This window comes from Tenebrio molitor, chromosome X (assembly GCF_963966145.1).
Source record: "Tenebrio molitor chromosome X, icTenMoli1.1, whole genome shotgun sequence".
NCBI classification, from domain to species: Eukaryota; Metazoa; Arthropoda; class Insecta; order Coleoptera; family Tenebrionidae; genus Tenebrio; species Tenebrio molitor.
This window is the reverse complement of record NC_091055.1, coordinates 2127317-2148968: the sequence shown is the minus strand read 5'-3', so window position 1 is coordinate 2148968 and position 21652 is coordinate 2127317. Positions and strand designations below refer to the sequence as shown.

Genomic DNA, 21652 nt, shown 5'->3' with positions numbered 1-21652 from the left:
GCTGTTGCCTGTTTGGCCGAGTTTCGGCAAAAATTTCCAAATTTAAATACATATATGCAACCAGGAATACTTCCGTCCATTCCAGACACGATCTAAATAATTAAAGCTTTTTTTTTAATGAGACACGTGATCTGACAGGTGAAGATGCTGCAGGTCTCTCTTAATGAGGTAATTATCACTGTTAGGAACGATCAGAGATCGTTGTACGAATATTATAAGCAGATTTAACATTTGGTGTGTACATAATCTTTGCCTGGAACAAGTGTTCCCAATGGTTTTCGTTTATTCTTGAACGGTATTATAATTCGAACATTCCCGTTTTCTACCTACTGCTCCGGAAATTACACATTAATAAGTTAATAACGTTTCTAGTAGTGTAAATCGGGCGTAATTAATGCAACAAAGCAGTATTCTTTGTTTGATTTTCCCCCAGTTTCCGATTCAAAGCTCTCCAATAAAACAGCTTTGATGCAATATTGTGTAAAACTTTGCGATGTATGTTGTAGAGTGAGGTTTAGTTTTCTGCAACTCGGGGATGTTGTGTCGTAGTCGAATCTGAATTTGACAGAAACGAGAAAGAGTTTGATGTGCGAGAGTTAGAGAATTAGTTGAATCGTATGCGCATTTAGAAGAGTTGGTGTGTGGAAAAAAAAAATGAGATTTGAAAGAAGGTCGGAATGGCCGACGAGGAAATTGTGTAATCGGCGTAACTGAATTTAATTTAAAAGCAGGGTTTGGTAAAACGCAACGTTTACTTTGTTGTTGAATAATAATATCGATTTGTGTTGGTAAATGGGGGGGTAAAATTGTGTGGGGCGGATTCAATTCCCAATTATCACGAAGGGCCGTGTAGTTTTTTAAGTGGCAGAGAGCATTTATAACAATTCACGGCACACACGAATTTCATTATTTTACCCCTGCAACGTCTAAATTCTCCAACTGAGTGAAACTTCCCCTAACAATAGATGATAGCTTGAGTTGTCCGCAACGGAAATTAACCAATTTGGAGGGAAAAGTACTTTTTAAAAAGAACATCGTTGTTGAAGTGGAAATAACCGCTAAGTATCACACATTTGTTGAAAACAATTTCAGTTAAAAAAGTTTTATTCGATACAAGCTCTCCTCCAGACGAATTTTCCGCAAGAAGCGTTTCGGAAGACTTAATTGTGTTATAAAATTAAAAGTGTGAAGGGAGTTTAATCCGGGGATGATGTATTAGGGAAGCGTTTAAAAATAGTCCATTGTGAGGCGTGGCGATCGAGCAAAAAACTTAATCTAAAATTTAAATGGAACCTTTTGAAAGGTTTGTGTTTATATCTTCGCTCACAATAAATCGCGTATCTCCAATCGATTTTATTATGGAAGAAACGAAGTGTTTTGGAAAGTTAAAAGCCCCATTCACCAATTTCGGCCGGCAGGGATGATACCTTTATCCTTCGTTGAATGAACGCTCGGACAAGCCGAAATGCGTATAAAGCTGCAATAAACACAGGCAAACAGTGCGGCGCGACCGCAACACGGATCACGGATATACCGGTTTCAGATATCACACTGGAACTCGCACTGGATCACGCAACACCACCAGAGCCCCCAGGAGGGATGTTACCATGCCATGCACTTGTTATTCAATGCACTGCGAAACAAAATCGACCTTATTAAATCACTGCTATTTATCACCGGCGCACCACCCCTCTAATTGCGCCATCCGACCCATTATTCCAAGAATTAATAAGTCCCACTCGGCTCAACCTCGATTTTTACGCGGCCCCTCGTTTTATGACAAGTTTGCACCGACCCCCAGGAGTGCTCGACATCTCCCCCCGCGGACGCTTTCCGCACTCGACGCAAAATTTCGATTATTACCCCCTCAATCTGCATCTATTGCAAAAAATTATTATACGAACGCGGTCGCCACCTAGACCGGCACCAGCACAACTGTCAAAATAAAACTAGGCCGCAACTGTCGATACCACTTTAAACTCTTTTTCATCAAACGAAATGGGTACGACTCACGTGACGAACAAATCACACCCCGTCGCTAGTGGTGTCGTGTCAAATTTGAACTTACCCCAACAAACATGAATGACGTGGGAAGACATTTTTTTTTGTATTTTGTTCTTTTGAAGAAACACATTTGCTTGTTTTATCAGAAGTTTATCGATAATTCGAAAAACAACAAAAATGCATTATGTGCATCGCAACGAAAAGTCTATCTTATCAATTTAGCACACTTAAAGAAAATTTATAATCTTCAACTTGTTTCCGTGAAAGAGTACTTTGTTGCAGTTGCCATAATAATCTTTTTTCGTTAATTGCAAGTTAAAATAGACATTGATGGAATCACGAATAAATTACGTTACAAGCAATCGCCATAAATATGCAACATGCCACAGTAAATAGCTGAGACAAGACAACATGTTAATTTTCATTAAATAATTAGTCGTTCTAAAAAGTTAGGTTAGGGGTAGCACCTAGGTGGCGCAGAGTGGATCGCCACTATTGCAGCATCTAGTAACATAACCTTGACACTCGACAAAAGAAATGCAATTTCTAAAATCGTCTAAAACGGTGTTTGTCAACATTTTCGGATGCGATTTTCTTTTCGTCGTATTATTTCGCGCCCAACTAAGGAAGAGGGGACACCTAGACTCAACACACATTTAAAACCCCAACGTTTCTTTCTTCTTATTTGAACTATAAAAGCTCATTCGAGCCGTCGAGGATCACCACTTGAGAACCACTGGTCTAAAAGATAATTGTGATTGACACATCTGACTTACTTTCAGTCGGACAATAAAACTGTGTGAATCAATCAATTGACTTTGATGTGTATTCACACTTGTTATGTTCGCCTCCTATAATGGGGTGAAGATGCCACTCTCCCCCTCCCTCACCTCCAACAAACCGGGCCAAATAAAACCTCAAATTGGTCTTCTGACACATTGACAACAAATACATAATGACCAAAAGCTGTCTCAAATTTCAACAGAAAAAAATTGAAATACTGTGTCACAATCCAGTTTGTTTTGTTTTGGTCATGATGAGACATAACCAATACTATACTATTGGTTAACATTACTATATTTTCCTTCCTATTCTATTTCTTACTGAACATTTATACCTACTTATTATCCTACATCTACTTCTGAATCTTATTCTATAGTATAATTCAGAATAAGTGGCATCGCGGTAGGTGTTGATTCTCTAAAGCAAGCTTTATGTTATATCAAAAATTTTTGCAAACATGTGAAACCGTCATTACTTTATTCTGAGTTTATGCGTTACATAACTTTGACATGGTTTTCACCCACAGCAAAGATACCCCCAGAAAAATAATACACTTTTCATAAGTGAAAGAAGGAAATTCCAAATATTAACAAGAAAATAAACACAAAACGATTCCATTGATAATATCAAGGCCAAATTAAAAGCGAAGGTTACCAACAGCATTGAAACTAGGGTATTATTAGCAAGGGTCTTGCTGCGAACGTAAATTTGAATTTCCAACGCCTACCGCAATGCCACTTATTCTGAATTATAATATACATAATATATTTGTTGTGGCCATAATTTCTACTATTTCACTTTTTAATTTCTTATTTACTAAAAATCCTACTCCCTAACATTTTCATTTCCACTATGTATTAAAAATACAGGGTTAGTCACGAGACACTTCCGATGAAAATTTCGTTAGGTATATGCAACCGAAACTACAATTTCCAATGGTTCCTAGTTTCCTAAATTTATAAAAAGTAATACTTAAATCAACGATTGCTGCTCCTTATTGTCTGTCATGTCAGTTTTTCATATTTATATTAACTTTTGCTATAACCTCAATAAAAAGAAAGTGTCATGGTTGATCTTATTCGCCAAGCTACTTGGATTGCTAACTTATTTCGAATTAAACAAAATATCAAGTTCTAGGGGTTTCTTGTATTTTTGGTTGCATATGACGAAACTTTCATGGGAAGTCTCTCGTGTACCTATTCTGTCATTTCTTGATTAAACATTTCGGTCTATTTTCTTTCCTGCAATCACTTATCTATCAACGTTGACTCCTTGGTTCTTCAAGTTCATATTTCATTAACCTCTGTCACCAAGCTATCCAGCAGTTGGCAACAGTGATTCATTCTATTGCAAAATTAACGTCGATTTAGCTTAATTTGATGTGAGTCGAGAAGTCGAAGATATTGAAACAAATCGTGACGGTTTAAATAACTAATATGTCTAGACTTTGAAGGAATTGTAAAGAAACGGATTTTGCAACGTAAAAATGTGTAGAAATGTACGAAATTCCTGGATGGGGTGTGCGAAATTCGTACCAGGTTTGAAATTTTCAGCTGGATCAACTAAAACTGGAGATTTGGAGAAATTGAAAATAATTTTTGCGGATAGAGGTATTTTTAGTTTGGCCTTTGTGAGCGTGTACGCGATACACTTAAGCCTTTGGCGTAAATTAAAGTAAAATCCGGACAGGGGCGGAAATGCGTTTAAGATTTGTCGGGTGAAAAAAAATCCTTATTTTGTACCGTCAGGGTGAGGCCCAAGGAGCGGCGTGTAACACAAAAAATTAGGGTTGCTGATTTATTATTTAAATTTTACCTTTATCTCGTGAAAAGACATTTCAATTTTCTTTTTTACCGCTTCACTCAACTTTTATAAAGCTTTAAAGTGATATACAACGCGTTTATGTTTATGGTTGTGTTTAAAATTTTGGCCCGGAGCCCCTTCTCACGTAATTGCAAAAATATAATTACATCGTAGCAGATCCAGAGGCTGTGCAGACATTAGATGGCGACCCTAATCAAGCCTCCACTTTCGGGAAATAAATTATTATAAACGGCGAGGTCCGACCCCGTTTGAAGATCATTTTTCAATTAAGCCCAGTCAAAGTAATTTACGTTCGGTGATATCGCCTGATAATTGAACCGGTCACGTGATCGTGCGGTGAAATGAATGAAATGTTTTATGCATGTCTGGAATAGTTTTTGACAGAGTTGGGCTGACGAGCAGGAAAAGTTAGAGGTGTGGTTGGATTTGATTTTTCTGGCTGGCTGGGCTCGGTTTTAATTTTATAGGCGTATATTGCCGGAGTGGCAAAGCTGCACTTTCAACTTGCCCAATTAATTACGTGATTAGTAGGTTGATTAGATTGATCCACCACTAATAAATATCTAAAGTTAATCCCACTCTGATGTGGTAATTATGCAAAGGCTCCAGAGCTAAAACAATTTTCGGGCTATTTATAGCGTCTCGAGAGTGCTCCCGATTCGGAGTACCGAAAATATTTCACTAAGGACGACCAAATCCTGGTCAACGTTTTTTCCGCATCTTAACTATCGGATTTTACAAGCTAGTCGCCAGTTAACAATAAATTCCTCCCGGCTTCCATTAACAGTACACGCTCCCAATATGAATTTGAAATGGTGCCAAATACTTTATGTCGAATTTATTATTTTCTTGTTTTGGAATGGATTCCCCAACCATTCTCCGGTTGAAATTTTCATTTTTAGCCAGACCTCGCCAAGAATAATATTGAATGTTATCTTCCAAAATAAATTTCTACGACTCACAGACAAAGCAACTCGCCACACTACTACATGAAAAGATATGCATCAGAAATCAATACAAATGACACTACTTCCCGACACTTCCACCGACTTCGAAGGATTCGTTTTAATTGTGGAAATCACGACTGAAACGAAAGCAATTCTTTTCAGTTTTCACACTCTGATACCGGCTGCTCTATGCAAATTGAGGAGTGGGTGGAGCTTGCGTCGACACCGCAACCAAAGGTAAAGAGAACTCCACTCGGAACAAATTCTGCATCTGATAAACACCGGAGCAACCAGAAACGCGAAACTAGTTAAAATGTAATTTAAAACTTTATTATTAATTCCAGGGAAACGTCCAGTACTGCATGTTTTACATGCTTATCGCGTTACATTACAATACATTTTAATTACGACAATACTTTTTCGACCGTACTTTTCACAACTACCTTCCTCTTTTTTCGAATTTCATCCGTGCCAAAGTATTTCACCGCATTAATCAATACGGGTGCTGCAACACGTAGCTCTCAAGTGTAACAATGGTTCTAATTTTGTTAATGTCGATCAAAAATGTACAAAACGAGACAAATTTCAAGGTGTTCAAAATGTATACCACAAAGAACGTATTAAATGAATCTTTTCGTTCAAATAAAAACGAAAATTTAATGGACCGCTTGGCGTTCACAACTACAACACTTTATTAATTTCCTGACACCAAATTAATATTAAACTAACGCTGACACGCGTTTCGACAGCAAAACTGTCATCATCAGAGCGACAAAAACTTTCTTGTATCGTTCTGATTGCTGTCGAACCACGTGTCAATTTTAATTTAATAATGATTATTTGGTCTAGGTAACATAATGAATAAAAATTAATTAATCGATAAAAATCTGTCGACAGCTCTATTAAAGCTTAGATGTTTGCACAATTAATCTAAATATAGAGATAACAAAAATGTTTTGTTCTTTCTATTTTTTTAAGACTACAACAGTGAAACGTATTTCAAAATGATGTTTTTTCCACGAAACAAGACCGAACAAAGCAGTAGAATTTTGTAATTAGCCTAACGCTTTTGTTTTTGTTGTATAAAAACGATATATAAAGGTAAAAAGAACAATATCCTTGTTTAACAATCATTTCCAGGAGATGTTAATTTATTTAATTAGGTATATTTGCAGATATGAATTTATATAATTCTTTCGTTAGAAAGAATGTATGTATATTTAAAACGTGAGTTCAAAATACCAGTATGACCAAATAAAAAAAATCTAAAATGGAGTCTGAATGTAATGTTTGAGTTATAAAGTACATATTTGCCACTTTAATCCTGTTCAGCAGCTTTTTTATCTTTATGTTTATTACAAGACCGTGCTTGTAGCAATTTACTCTCAAGATTATTTTTTTCCGATTAAATTAATTATTAATTAATTTTGCTGCTCCACGTTTCAGTTCTCGTCGATTCTTATACCTTTTGTCTTGACTGTAATCCCAGCAGAAGGAATCGTTTGCTTAAATCGCGCATTTCAATTAAAAGCACAACCAGTTCGATAAAATATCTAAATTTCACTATATTGACTTGAGTGAGCATTTCTAAAACTGTCTCTGATAGATAGTGTACCGTGCGCTCAACAATTACTTAGATAAGGGGCGGCTATGACTTTGACACTGTCAGGTTTTTCGTATCTTTGCTAACACAGCTAATCAACGTCAAACAACTGTCACTATGAATCAAATTTTAACTCAAAAATGGTTTTTACCACAACATAATAGATTCATCATTGAATTGTAATGGTGTTTTTGTACTCATAGCCTTCAAAGCAACGCTTCCAACATTCAACGCTCGCTCCGAAACGAGTGCTTCCCGGTCGACTCGAATGTAAAAATTGCAAAAAACACTGGCCCTTTGAGGCATTCAAAAAAAAATCTGTCTTGATAATAATAAAATTTATGTCATAAAATACAACTTCCCTGGGTTTTCCTCCATTAAAAAAGTACGGTAAGATTTATAATCGTTGAAAATTGTTCCTACAAAATTCACAAATTATTGCAAAAATTGAAATATCAAGTGAAGCAATTGTTTCCAACAACCAAAGATCACTGCCTACTTGGTTTTATGTTCGTTTATGTTTAATGTATTAAAACAAAAAAAATTAATTTAATTTTCGTACAAAAAATATTGTACGAACCACTTGCGTGAAGACATCTTCCGTTCATTCGCGCTTTAATTAAAGGCACTCGCTCCTTCGTCGCTCGTGCTTTAAAAAATGCGCTCATGCGGGAACATCGTCTTCCCGCACTTGGTTCGTAAATAACTATTTCAATAACGGGGAATGGACCTACAGTGGTGTTGAGTTTCAGTAAAATTTCTAAATTTAAATTGAACATGTTTATGCAACCCAAAATACTTTCGTGCATCCAGAGCATCTGAAAGTCTAGATTTGGAAATACGTATCAAAATCCAAAGCCTTCTTTGATCTAAATAATTGTTGATCGTATTACGATTATTTTCTGCAAACTAATGTACTTATGGAAAACCAATTCAACACAGGATAGTCTAATATGGTATTCAAACGTCTGTCATTTGAATATTCGTGGTTTCATAGATGTTGCATATATTAGAGACGAAGCAAACTTTTTGGATTTTTAAAAATTTATTTTGTTACTACATATTATTTTTACTTTCCCTCCGCCACCCGGCGGCACGGCAATTTTGCCAGAGTACATACACTATTACGGATATTACTATCAAGTAATAGTGCAGTGTAGCTAATCAACATAATTACCGGCGTCTCGCCTCCACATTTTGACTTTGTTTTATTATTATTATTAATGTTCTACGAGAACAAAATATTTGGGTCTTCGAAACGATTGTTTGGCCTAAAAAATTTATAGTAAATTGTTGGTACAAATTTGAAACAACGATATTGGAGCAATATTCTTTTGTCGGTGGTGGTTGGACCTGCGAAGACTGGGGATTGGCAATATCTGCTTATCCCCGATTAAGGGATATTGATGTTTGCCGTGCGTCATTTGCAAAATCGATGCTGTGTTTTCCGTGATAAGATGAAACGAACGTGAAATAAAATATCAGAATGAATATCAATGCGGAGGGATCGTCGGAGAAGTGGTCGCCCGTTCGAAAAAAGGGCACGTTCGCAGATTTTGGTGGTTTTCGACTTTCGTCAAATAAGGGATGTTTTCTTGGTATCGAAAATCACTGATTGTGATTCCAGGTATTTATCGTGAGGGCCGAAGAGGTTTCTCTTGAGCACGGAAGTTGCGAACACCGACTCAGAATCTCAGCTATGCACGTCGGCCGTAAGGCCGGTGTCACGTTCAAAGACATAAAAACGTTCTTACGTTCGTGACAGCAAGTTTTTGCGGATTTTAACACACAATTTATTGTTGTCTGTTTAATATTCATCCCGCCGTAACAATAACCGTGTTCGAAATCTTTTACACAAACTAACAACTTCTTCGCCGCTTCTTTAATTCCACTTAATCCCCCCCCAGAAACGAATCTACGGGGCTTTATCGCAAATAAATAAACTCCGCACGATTCAATTTTACCGAAAGCAACAGATATTTTACACAAACGAACGAATATTTATCTACGACTGTGACGGTACCCATAATTGCTTCCTCTAATTGTCACGAGTGTCAAGTGAGTATTTTTGGCGAGGGACTCTCCTCATCGATTATTTTTACATAAAACTTTTTCGCACGCATAAAGGGAGTTGTAAACTTGTAAGATGAGAAGCTGAAAACTTTTGATAATTTTGTGGTGGGGTATTTTCTGGGACTGTTTTACGACGAAGCACTTAAATCTGGTTATGACAAGATTTGTGACTACTTTAGAGAAATTTTAACTTTCCTATTTTAATTCTTGGTCGTCGCCTCCTCATGCTCTCGACGAAAATCGAGATGGAAACTGCTATACACTTTTACGCAGATTGCTTCCACACCAACTTAATTATCGTCGCTTTTCACGTGTTGCCGGAAGCATCAAATACAAATCGTGCATCCGGTTTCGTTAACGTCCTGGACACAAAAACGCACTACTTTTTCAACAAAGCCTGTACCAATTTACTTCGCAATATTATTGTTTGTTAAAGCGTGGACATGGGGTATTTTTTATTATTTTTTATTTATATGGCATTATGAGCTTTAGATTTTACCCAATTTTCGTCGAGCGCTGCAATGCTCGTAACGTATAAGCTTCCATTGATCGCTTAATGCCTATACATCCATGAAATTTTATCCTGCTTAATGCACTAAATCATAAAAAAGGGTTTTCATTGGCTGATATAATAGAAAATATAGATTTTATTGGAGTGCTTTTTACCAGTTTCGCTTTAAACCGTGTTGTTTTGTATCTTTTTCCCACAGTTCGTTTAAATTCTTAACCACAATCGCGGTCCGACCGACCCGATCCTGCTCCTTGAAATCAAATTGTGTTAATTTCGTCCATTCCAGGATTAACGTTAATAACGGATTCGGTCCGGGGATAGTATTTCGCGGTTAGCAGAGATTTCATCCTAGCGTCCTCTATATATCCCGGTCTTATTGCACATGTTCTTTTAGCAGTTTGGGAAATTTTAGGGTTTTGCTGGATACCAATTGTATGAATAAATTCAAATCTTGGGGCAGATGCTTTAAGAAGGCTCCTTGCAGCTTCTCGATTTGATGCAAGAAAGGGGATCTGGGGTGAGGATAGTAAAATCTATCATGATATGGAAATAAGAATTCGGGAGTTTGATAGCCTCGGGTGGAGCGGTCGATAAGGCGGCGTCGGGACGGTACACGAACGCCGTCCCCGTCCTTTTTGCCATCGAAGTGACCGCTAGACTTGTCAACGTGACGGTCAAGAACTCAAGAAGTTACCGGAGCGGTGCGCCGCAAGGCGCGGATCGCCGGCCTCTCTTATTCGCTGCGGCGCGCTTGTTTCAACTTCTGGACAGCGGAACGCTTCCGTCGGAGGTATTTGGTCAAAAATCGCGCGGATTGCGAGGAAGGATGCGAATAAATTATGCGGCGAGTCGGGTGAGAGGTGATGTGGGTCTCGGGCACGGCGCATTCTGCACGGATGCTGTATTATTTCTTGGGTGACAGTTGTTTCGCGAATTTGACGCGGTGGTTTGCCGAGGGACTTCGCCCGCCTCTAATTAGAGATGTTTGTACAGCTGCACCAAGCTTAACCAAGTACGTTAGCTGCTGCCGCCTGCTCCCTATACGTGTCACTCGTCAACCGTTCGCTCGTTTGTCATTCCCCAGGAATTTATAGTTGCGTCCTACAGCCCGGCCATGATGGATCGATGCAGGAGCATATGTCACATTTGATGCTCAAAATCGCACCCGCAACTATGCACGCGGACGCTAAAAGTCGACGCTATCGATCCACAATATCTTCCGACTGACGTTTCGATTCTCTCGATGTATGATAATGATGTACTCGGGACGCGTCCAGATAAGTATCGAGCTTCGAGACACTTCGCGCTAATTGCCGTTCCAAGCTTTGATGGTGTATCGTCGCCAATATCTCGCCACACGACGGTACATCACGCACAATATCACCGCTGCACTCGACAATCCACCAAGTCATCTCGCGCAATATTTCAACCGGACGTTGACTATTAGCTAACAGTTTACAATGCCCAAACAATATCACAATATCGTTCTGTGACACTCGATAATTAACTCATATTTCCACTCGATTATGTTCGAAACATAAGCATTACACAACACAAACTCGATAATACACATATCGCGTCCCATATCAATATCGTATCTAATACCACGACTGCGAAAGTTAACTGAGCATTTTATAAAATATCTCGCCAGTATCTGTCTAATTTATAATGTAACTAGTCTCCAAATACGACATACAGTAGGTACTTAACTGATATATCTCTCCTGACAATATTTTCTCTTGTCGCTTGTCAATGTATCACGTTTAGTAAATATTGCAATATCACTAGTACATATCATTCGACGACAGTTCACCACGCATCACACACATTGTGAACCGGAAAAAAAGATTTGGCCGGTGCGTCACGTCTCATATTAGACCGATAAAAGTGTTGGAAACAGATTCGACGCTACAAACCGTTTAGTTTTATCGATGCAGATGTTTGATTGATCAGAACGTCGAGCACTACCAATGACAGAGTGATTTTTCGTTTTAAACGGCGATGAAAGCGTGAAGAGACTCGTTGTCCGGACATCAGCAGGACTAATTCCAATTACCTGGAACCTATTAAGGTCCTCGCCAAATTTAACTTTTCGCCAGTAATATATTACGTTCGTTCCGTTTATATACTGCAGATACACAGACCCGAACATAATTTCATTTGCAAGGGTTTACATTCCTTGCTGCCTATCAATCCAATTTTCGAAACAGACCTTAGTCCCAATTTTAATAACAACATTTTTATGTACACAACCGGCCAAGCTGAATCAATATTAACTTTTATTTGATTCGGGTTTCTATTTTTTTAACACCTTCCAAAAAATGGACGAGAAATCGTTCCGGTTTGATTAATTTTTAAATTTTTAATTGCGATCGGAGAAGCTGATCAATTGCGTTTTCGAAGAGGTCATCGTTGCACTTACAGCAGCTTAAAGCGCTGCTTGAAGCATCAGTGGTTTCCACTTTCTCTCATTCTTGTGTATCTAATGAGGGCTTTGAGAAGTATAATCGTGGTCTAGAGCTATAAACTAAATTTATTCAGAATAAATGCATCTCGTTTTTAAAATGTTTCAAGTGAAATCCTTGTTGGGGCTTGACTCCATTTCAATTTCTTAAAATGAGACATCTTCCTCAATGTTATTTTTGAAAATTTACATATCCTAAGTATGTTTACTTTGTTTTCATTGTTCACGATATTGTTTAGTTTCGAGGATTTTTCTATCGAAAGGAATTTAAGATAATTTCAAAGTTTTCACAAGTTAAGAATCGTCGTTTTTGCTGCATTTATCATTTTCTTTGTCACATTCTCTGCATTATTTACTGAATTTTAATGTATTTTGGTTCAAGGAAAACATTATTTGTTTACGATTTCAGAATAACTGATGAAATTTTCAACTTTTTGCAACATCCATTATAACTGTTTACATTTACGTTTGTCTGTATAAATATTAAAAAAATATTCTTCATTTCGTGCGCAAAACGTGCGGAATTAAAAAAAATATCTTTCGCCTAAATAGAATTGCAAAATCTCTGTGTGCAGCTCAGACATTTTATTCTTTAAAACCAAATTCAGTATTGATAAAGCGTCACTCTGTTCACACTTACTTTCAGACAATTTTTCTATTGATAAACGTCTATCTAAAATTTATTTATTCACGTTGTGACGGAAATAAGGTGAACAATATCCTGTCATGAAGGTAACAGATGCATGTTAAAGAGTTCAGATCGGTACATTTAATGAAGCCTCATTTATGGTGTAATGATATTATCAATTTTTGAAGTAGAGTAAATGCTCACTTTAATATTTTACAAAAATAATTAATACAGAGCAGCTGTCGATATTTGATTGTGGCATGAAATTTCCATTATTTAGTATTTTAATTGGTAATTAGATGAAGATTACACAGAGAAATGAAGATTCATTAATTTTAATATTTATGGTGGAGTACTTCACAAAGCCTTCAAAGCTACATCATCGAAGCTCATTTATTAGAGTTGTTTTCATATAAAAAGTCAAAAATTAATTATTTTCTTCTTGATAATGGTCGTCGCAATAACGAACACAAACTCATTTAAACAATGGAAAAATAATTAAGTATCGAAAAATAAATTCACCTTGTTAGAGTAATTTATCAAAGCGTCACAGAAAGGTTAATGAACCGTTCATTAATTACGTAATTAATTGCCCGTTCGACACGAAAACATATTAAATCTAGGCGAGGAAGGGATAGTTTTTTAAGAGGGTAAAGTATACAAAACCCTCTTCAAAAGAAACAAATAGGAACAAGGCAACAATCCGACCTCGGGGGATCATAGCTCCGTTTAGAAAAGTATTTTATCCAACATTCAATAGTAATATCGTGTTTTACTAGTTAGTTTTAATTGAGTAAACTGGGCTATAACTAGTCTGTTGTTTTAACCCACGTTGCCATTTGCACCGTGGGTTATAACATACATAACCCACGTTGCCATTAGCACCGTGGGTTATTAACGTTCATAACCCATCGGGAGCAGAATTTCATCAATAATGTCATTATCTAAAAATTGTGGAATATTGGATAAAACGTTGTATGGCATACGTGGGTTATTAAGTACTACCCACTCGAGGTAATAACCTACTCGGGCAAGCCCTCGTAGGTTACAAATACCTCTCGTGGGTAATATCTTAAATAACCCACTTATACCATAAATAACTATAAGACCCAAGTTCACAGGAATTCTAGCAGGCTGGAACTTCCAGATTTAATATCTGACCTATGTTTGGCCAAATCGGTTTGCAAGAATTTCCATGCTATAATAGACAAACTATTCAAGATCGATAGGCCTACGCCCCCACCAATCGCAAAATCAATTATTAAACGGCACAAGTCGGAAAACGTGAATTTTTAAAAATATTTTTCTTAATTTCGCCGCTTTAAAGAAACTTGCAGAAAGTTTTAATAGATATTTATAAGCCGGCCATAACTCAAGAAAAGCCTCACCATTTAAAAAGAACGCAACTTTCCGAGACTTAAGAATATTTTTTCCGAATTTTAACGTTTCGCATTTTATTTTATTTACTTAAAGGATTTACATAATTTCGACAGAGTCTCAGTATCAGCATAAACAGATGCGATTTGCAAATTTTTACTCGATGATATATTCGACGAAAACTGTGCCGGTTTTGCCGGAAAACGCAATAAAAGGTGACGAAATCTGTGCGTTAATGTTTTATAATCCGTGCGGTCGAGAATAATTTATTGCTTGTATCTAGTTGACAATACGGTCAACATCACCAGAATCCCAATATTTTATCCCCTCGCATAAATATTTAACGGGAGTTCACATTACGCGGCTTTAATTAACATCCATTAAATAATTTATAATTAAACCAAAGTTTCGTGCACGCACTTTCCAAACTGAGTTCGTAATTTTTGTTCAGTTTTTTATGCAGGACCTTCTTTGCACAAACGTAAATGTCTCATCTGACGCAAAATAAAATATAATGACTTTACCACCGTGTTGTGCTTTGTTGTATTTCGTTTTAATTCTTGTTTTGTTATGTTACTCGAATAATCTGAGGTCTACATTTAGTTTATATTTCACGTTAGCTGAAATGTCAGCGATAAGAGGATAAGCTCTAATCATAATATCTAGTTTCTGCCAGAGCGTTCACGCTTTTGTACAATCGATACCTCGAAAGTGGTGATTGTGCTGGTCAGTTTTATTAACAGATCGCTGTTTCTTTGATTGATTGTACGACTCCGTAATTAGTCGACGAGCAATTCGATTTAATTCGAAATTCTCCACGTCGACGTGGGTGAAAAACAAATTTCACTCAGATACTTCGAGCGAAATTAATTTTTTTTTAATATCGAAGAGGAGAATTTAATGATTGTGGTGTCGTCGTTGGTGTTTTGCCGAAGCTACAACCGCCTACAGAACTTTTCTTTGATTACTCACTCCCATTAAAAATATTTCACTAGCGGCCAGTTTATACAGGCCTACAGCGTATCTATAAGTGATTGTCGGGTCAAGCCAGCTTTGGAAAAATATATTATTGTGCCGCCCTTTTGAAACAGATGCCTAATTTTAATTCACTATTAACGTCATTTCCCTCCACCACCCGGCGGCACGGCAATTTTGCCGGAGTACATACACTATTACGGATATTACTATCAAGTAATAGTGCAGTGCTATCAACATAATTACCGGCGTCTCGCCACCACATTTTGACTTTGTTGTGTTTTTTACTATGTTACATACACTCACCGGCACAAAAAGCGACTCATTATGATTTCTTTAATAAACTATCCCTCCGCCACCCGGCGGCACGGTAATTTTGCCGGAGTACATACACTATTACGGATATTACTATCAAGTAATAGTGCAGTGCTATCAACATAATTACCGGCGTCTCGCCACCACATTTTGACTTTGTTGTGTTTTTTACTATGTTACATACACTCACCGGCACAAAAAGCGGCTCATTATGATTTCTTTAATAAACTATCCCTCCGCCACCCGGCGGCACGGCAATTTTGCCGGAGTACATACACTACTACGGATATTACTATCAAGTAATAGTGCAGTGCTTATCAACATAATTACCGGCGTCTCGCCTCCGCATTTTGACTTTGTTGTGTATTATGTTCTGTGTTAATGTTAAGGAATTTCCTCACGATATGACATGCGTATAATAATATACCTTTTTGAATTTCAACTACCAATGTGTTCCCTAAATCCAGAATTTTTAAATTTTTGAAAAGAGATAAATAATCTTGAAATTATATTTGTGCTTATTTTTTTAATAATAGTTAAATTGGGATATTTTCAATGATCGGGAGTGCTATGGTCACCATGGCAACCGAATTGTTTTGTTTAAATAAATTATTGAAAAGTTTGCGCTACATCCATGTAATTTGACAATATGATATACTAATTCAAAATACTGTTCAAATTTTGACAATTTTTTATAACAAAATTTTTTTCTGAAAAATAACTTTTATCATTTTTCATTAAAATCTTATTTCCTGTGTTTAATATTTTGTTTGTCGGATATTCTTTGGCAAAGAATAACTTAAATAGCACCTACCAATACAACATGACACCAAAAAAAAAAAATCAAAGACAATGAATTACTTAAAATTCAAAGTGAGTCGTTTTTTGTGCCGGTCAGTGTATATGTATGTATTCATTTTATGGCAGTTAATCACAGTTAATAAATACCAAAAATCTGTATCTTTCAATATAAATTGCAAATTAGTCCGCTTTTTGTGAGGTTAGGTTTTAATGTTTTGTTTTTATTTTAGCTTTATTTTCTTGAGAATGGTTTATTAACTATTGAACACACGTTCATTGTTTCTTATATCCCAATATACTATAACGTTACCCGGAGCAAAACACAGTTGAAACTTGTCTCAGGTTAAAAACCAACAACCTAACCTAAAAATGTGACATTCAGTACTAAGCGGCACATTCAAAATTTGAAAAGTTTTCATAGCAAGCTGGACCAGACAATCATTTATAGATAACCCTGTAAAAAGAGAATGAAATATTTAACGCGATTAACCCATGAACCCGAAACTTCGATTGGTTCAATCTCATCAGGTGTTCAGTTAATCTCTCATGCGATGACGATTAACTTAATTTCGCTTCTGTAAACCGGCCCTAGATCTTCCATCTATCGGCGAGTTTTGCTAAACGCAAATTTTGCATTTTAGGATTGATTCCAGAATAAAACAGATAAAACCAAATGTTCAGAGTAAACAGAAGAGTGTATAATTGAACAAATTTCACAGTAAATTCCATGCAAATCAAGACAAATATTGGTCCAATCGATAATTTCGGGAGAAATTTCGAATTTCACAGACACAGTCGTGTTGCAATTTAAAATACGACTTACTTAATTACGGGCGACAAAAAACAAATGGTTTGTTTATTCTATTCCATTCTCCCTAACGAACGTACCTGTGCAGTTTGCGTCCATGCTAGAGCAATAATTCAACAATGGAACAAAATTGCAAAGTGCTTTTGTTAGGTTAACCATGCCCGATTTATTGGAAATTCAATGTTGAATCGAGTTTTATTTCGCCGCCGACATTTTCCACAACACTTTTATCAAAAAGGCATGCGGGTTTTGTCACATTCAGTTAAAACAAAACTAATTTTCGTTGGCGGTTAATTTGAAAATGAATTTGTCGAGCCCGGACAATCGGTTGTTAATTAAACCGTAAGTTAGCACGCGATTCTTTCGTTTAATTTTAGGGTGACGGATGACCCAAGCTACCACCACCACCACCGATTCCTATTTGTTTCGGTATGTTTTCGAGATTTGCGGGGGCGGGATTTCGTATCGAACCTCGAGTTTGGAAGGCGACATTAGGAGGAACGTGAAAGATGTGTTTGTTTTATGAAAGTTGGGTGTTGGTAGTGTTGCATCCATATTTTTGTTATGTGTTAAGTCCCACTCCATAACGCAAGAAATATGGACACGTCGTGCGTGTACATAAAACATAAAAATGACGCTGGGGTGAAAATAAACTGTAAAAATATAAAGAGAGATCGTTTGTGTTTATGGGTAGGGTCACGCTAAATTACGAGCTCGTAGTGAGAGATGATTGCATTGACAAGAAAGCTAAAAAGGGAGGAGGAAGAATGCAGTAACCGGAGGATTATAGATTGCAAACTAGACGTAATAGAATGCAACCAGAACTGAATGAGTAATCCGGAAATCGCGTTACGCGTATGATTGTGTTGTCGGTAACCATCCCAGCATCCCAATGGAGCTTCATTTACAAGTTTAATGGCGCTCTGTAAACTTATTAGCGTTGCCTAAACTCATCGAACGGTCCGTTATTAAGTTATGTTGTTATCATTTAGGTCTGTGTTTAACCTCCTTTCTGTCCAAAAGTTCCAGCCGTGCGAAACCTCATCCGACCGTCAAACCGCGATCACACCAATCAAAACCGAAACAGTGGTGCCAATCTCAAAATAAAGGACCACTCAAATATGTTGTTTGTTTCAGGTGAACAGGAACAAAGCCTCCAGCTGAAACGCCGCTTTCACCTGTGATCCTATCTACTCCGGAGATAAGTGGACCGCCCATAACATCGTTTTGCAATCAGATGAACAAATAGAAAAGGTAAGCCTGAATTAATTTTATATTTTCATCCGCGTAAATCACGCTTACTTAGCAAACAAGCCGCTCCGAACTACTTAAATGGGGCGTCGGCCAAAGGCTCTGTTACATTTATTTTACCACAAAGTCGCCCTCGCAACATCAAAAGAATCATCATCCCAAACGGACTTATCCTTCGCGTTTGCGGCATCATTATGAAAATACGCGCTCATTTGTTCCCACTTAATTATTATTTTTTTTAATTTGTTACCGCTCATCACGAACAACTTATCTCACCCAAATTTTTCCCGATCCTAAAGTGAACGAGCTACCATCATCGATTTTTCCAAATAATTCAAAACAAAGTGGAGAAGAAGTTTGCATTTTGCCCGCTTAGTTTTACACGCGAAGGTCGACGATTTACGCTACCAACTAAACAAAAAACACTTTTTCAACTCAAATTAATAATTGACAGCAACTTCAACTAGTACACACAAATCTGTCAACTGTCAAACGTCAGAAACGTCAAATGAGATCGCGCGAACACGAAATCCGAAGAATTCTTGTACAAAACGCAACAAAATAATGCATGTAAATGCAGTTGTCGTAAACTCTCAAATACGAGTACATAAAAATATGTTGAATGTCTCTGCGGACAAAGATCAAAGCTGCCAACTGTATAAAGCAGAAAGCACCAGAAGGTAACTCTGTCAGCCTTACTTTTTATCTGAGGGACGGATAATGAGGAACTCGACTTTACGATTTGTAATTTTTCTGAACAGCCAACCGATTTTTATTCTACCCTTTTTTGTTAAAATCATGTACGTAGATATCAAATAATATTAAAGAAAATACAGGGTATCTATAAATGATTGTCGGGTCAAGCCAGCTTTGGAACAAAATATTATTGTGCCGCCTTTTTGAAACAGATACCCAATTTTAATTTATTATTAACTGTCACTTCTGACATCAATGGCGTGTTATTCGCGTTTTTCAATCCAGTTTTCGTACCTTATATTCGTTTTATAACAATTAAAAAACACCAAAAAGCTAAATAGATTGGCAAAATTTGTGAGGGTAGGATTTAGTTCATAACCTAACTTAAAAAAGGGACATTCAAAATTTGCCGCATTCATATAAAGCGGCACACTCTGAATTTGATAAATTTTCATAGCAAGCTGGACCAGACAATAATTTATAGAGACCCTGCATAAGTGCTAATTAGATTAAGAAACAAACAGCAAATACCAGGAGGAGATAAGATAAGAAAAGAAAAAGAGGAAGCCATGACAATGTGTATCGTTGTTATTCAAAACCGTGATCTTGTGAATTTTTAACAAATCTTTAATGCTGCTAAATAATGCAAATTTGTAATTTCTAAGACAACTCTTTACGGGTCAGTAACAACTATAGAGAAATCGTAAAATAAAATCGAATATGTATTTTCGACCATTTGATTTTGACTGTACCGACAGTACTGATGTCAAACAGATTTCTTATAAAGAGCATTAATTTTAAAAACAATTGATACATTGTGGTATAAATGTGAACAGCGAGGGTCAAAGAATCAAACCCTGTGATACCCCTAGCTGAATCGCATTGAAATCAAGTGAATTCTTTCAAGAAAAAACATAATAAGAAATTACTGTAATTATGTGACTTAAATTGCAATTTTGTAGTTTGCCTATTGATAATTGTGAACAGTTAGTTCCGAGTTGTCAAGAAATAATTGTATCCTTTTTTCCTAATTTGTGATCGTTGTAATTTCAAATTACGGAACAAAATTCGAGTGGAAGTGAAATAACGTCGTTTACTCTGGTAATTATTTGTAAAGAAGCTAAGAAGTTTTCATTTTTGTGAAGCTCAGTCGGACGTTTAAAAAGGAATTTCCCCCGAAACAGTCTCTCCATTTAGAAGAGGGTGTCCGTGGAGAGACAATTTATTGATTGAAATATACAAGTCGCATTTAAGTGTTTTGCATAAAATATCGTCTGAAAATTTGTGGTTGTTTAAATTTTTAGGGGTGGAGTACGGACCTGAGTAAAGTATGCAAGGTCGGAACTTGATACGTGAAACGGAAGGAGGCCGCTGGGGAACAGGATAGGCGCCTCCGCAACTCGTTCAAAAGGGATTACAAATAGAAATATCGAAGGTTTGATCTGAAGCTGGGCTCTTCCACAAAATTCCGATGCAGATTGTGATTTCTTTGGTTTTGAGAGTGGTTTTGATAAGAGTTACACGAAAGCGGCACGCTTTCAACAGATTTATGACCGAATTCTGCTCATAATTAAGTTAACAACTTATACCCAGTGTATTGTTTTTGATTAACGACGTTCATTTATTCTTAAGCACGAAGTTCTACGTGCATTTAAATAAGTCCAATTGATAAAGTCGCTAGTCTACACGCGAAATTTGCCCCTTTGTTTCGACCTCATCGACACCAAACACTCATTAATAATTCTCGCAGAACCCTCCCAGAACAAAATGTCTTTGTTGTAACAACTAATTAAAGTCAAAACGCATAATCTCACTGTAAACTCATATTTTTCCAAACTAACTACAACAGAGACGAATTGATCCCGAAAAGAGTCGGCTCTTTGTATGCACGATAATAAACAAATCCTGCATTATTAAATTTCTGAAATATGAAATCGTCAGCGCATTTCGTCGGACACTGGATAAATAATTTGTTGTATGTGACGGCCAAAACTGACATAATTAAATTTCCGTCGACAGTTTCAAATTTGAAACGGTCATATAAGATCTACATCTACTACAGGTGTTAAGCGTTCCCTGAAACTCTCCTTTCTCAGTTTGTCTCAAACAAATCTAAAGCACGAATTTTTCTTGTGATTGATGTTTATATGTATATAACCGGTTTTAATTCAAAATTGAGAACTTCGATGGCGTACCGGTGAGGAAATCGAGAATTGATCACAAATTGGACTAAGAGTAATTAATTTCCCTTTGTAAAGTTCCAGCCATTACGGCCTTCATTTATAAATCTAATTAGCAGTTTTAGTCGATTTTCCGTAACAGTGATTGTTTTACCATCGGGCAGCCCGCCTTGTATTGGGCAGAATTACATCAGAATGTCGATAATTCGGTTCCAGCTGAAAAATCATCAGTCAGTTTTAATTTTACCAAGAGAAAGCTGGCACGAAAAGAAACATTCGTTGCGTCGCTAACCGACTCGCACCTCTCTTAAACAGTCATCAGTACGAGAATTTAACAAAAGTTTCAAATAAAAACAAAAACATTGTCAGCCGTTTCGGGTAGACCAGATGTTACAGCGAAGACAATTTTTGA

General features: G+C 36.9%; 1 protein-coding gene across 1 annotated transcript in view; it reads left to right on the top strand.

The window, feature by feature from the left end:
* LOC138139993 (insulin-like growth factor-binding protein complex acid labile subunit) overlaps positions 1–21652 on the top strand; it is a 121903-nt gene that overhangs the window by 38503 nt on the left and 61748 nt on the right. Inside the window, exon 2 of the mRNA XM_069060638.1 lies at positions 18251–18367. The gene's annotated coding sequence lies outside the window, so the exon portion shown is untranslated. The remainder of the gene's footprint in view (positions 1–18250; positions 18368–21652) is intronic.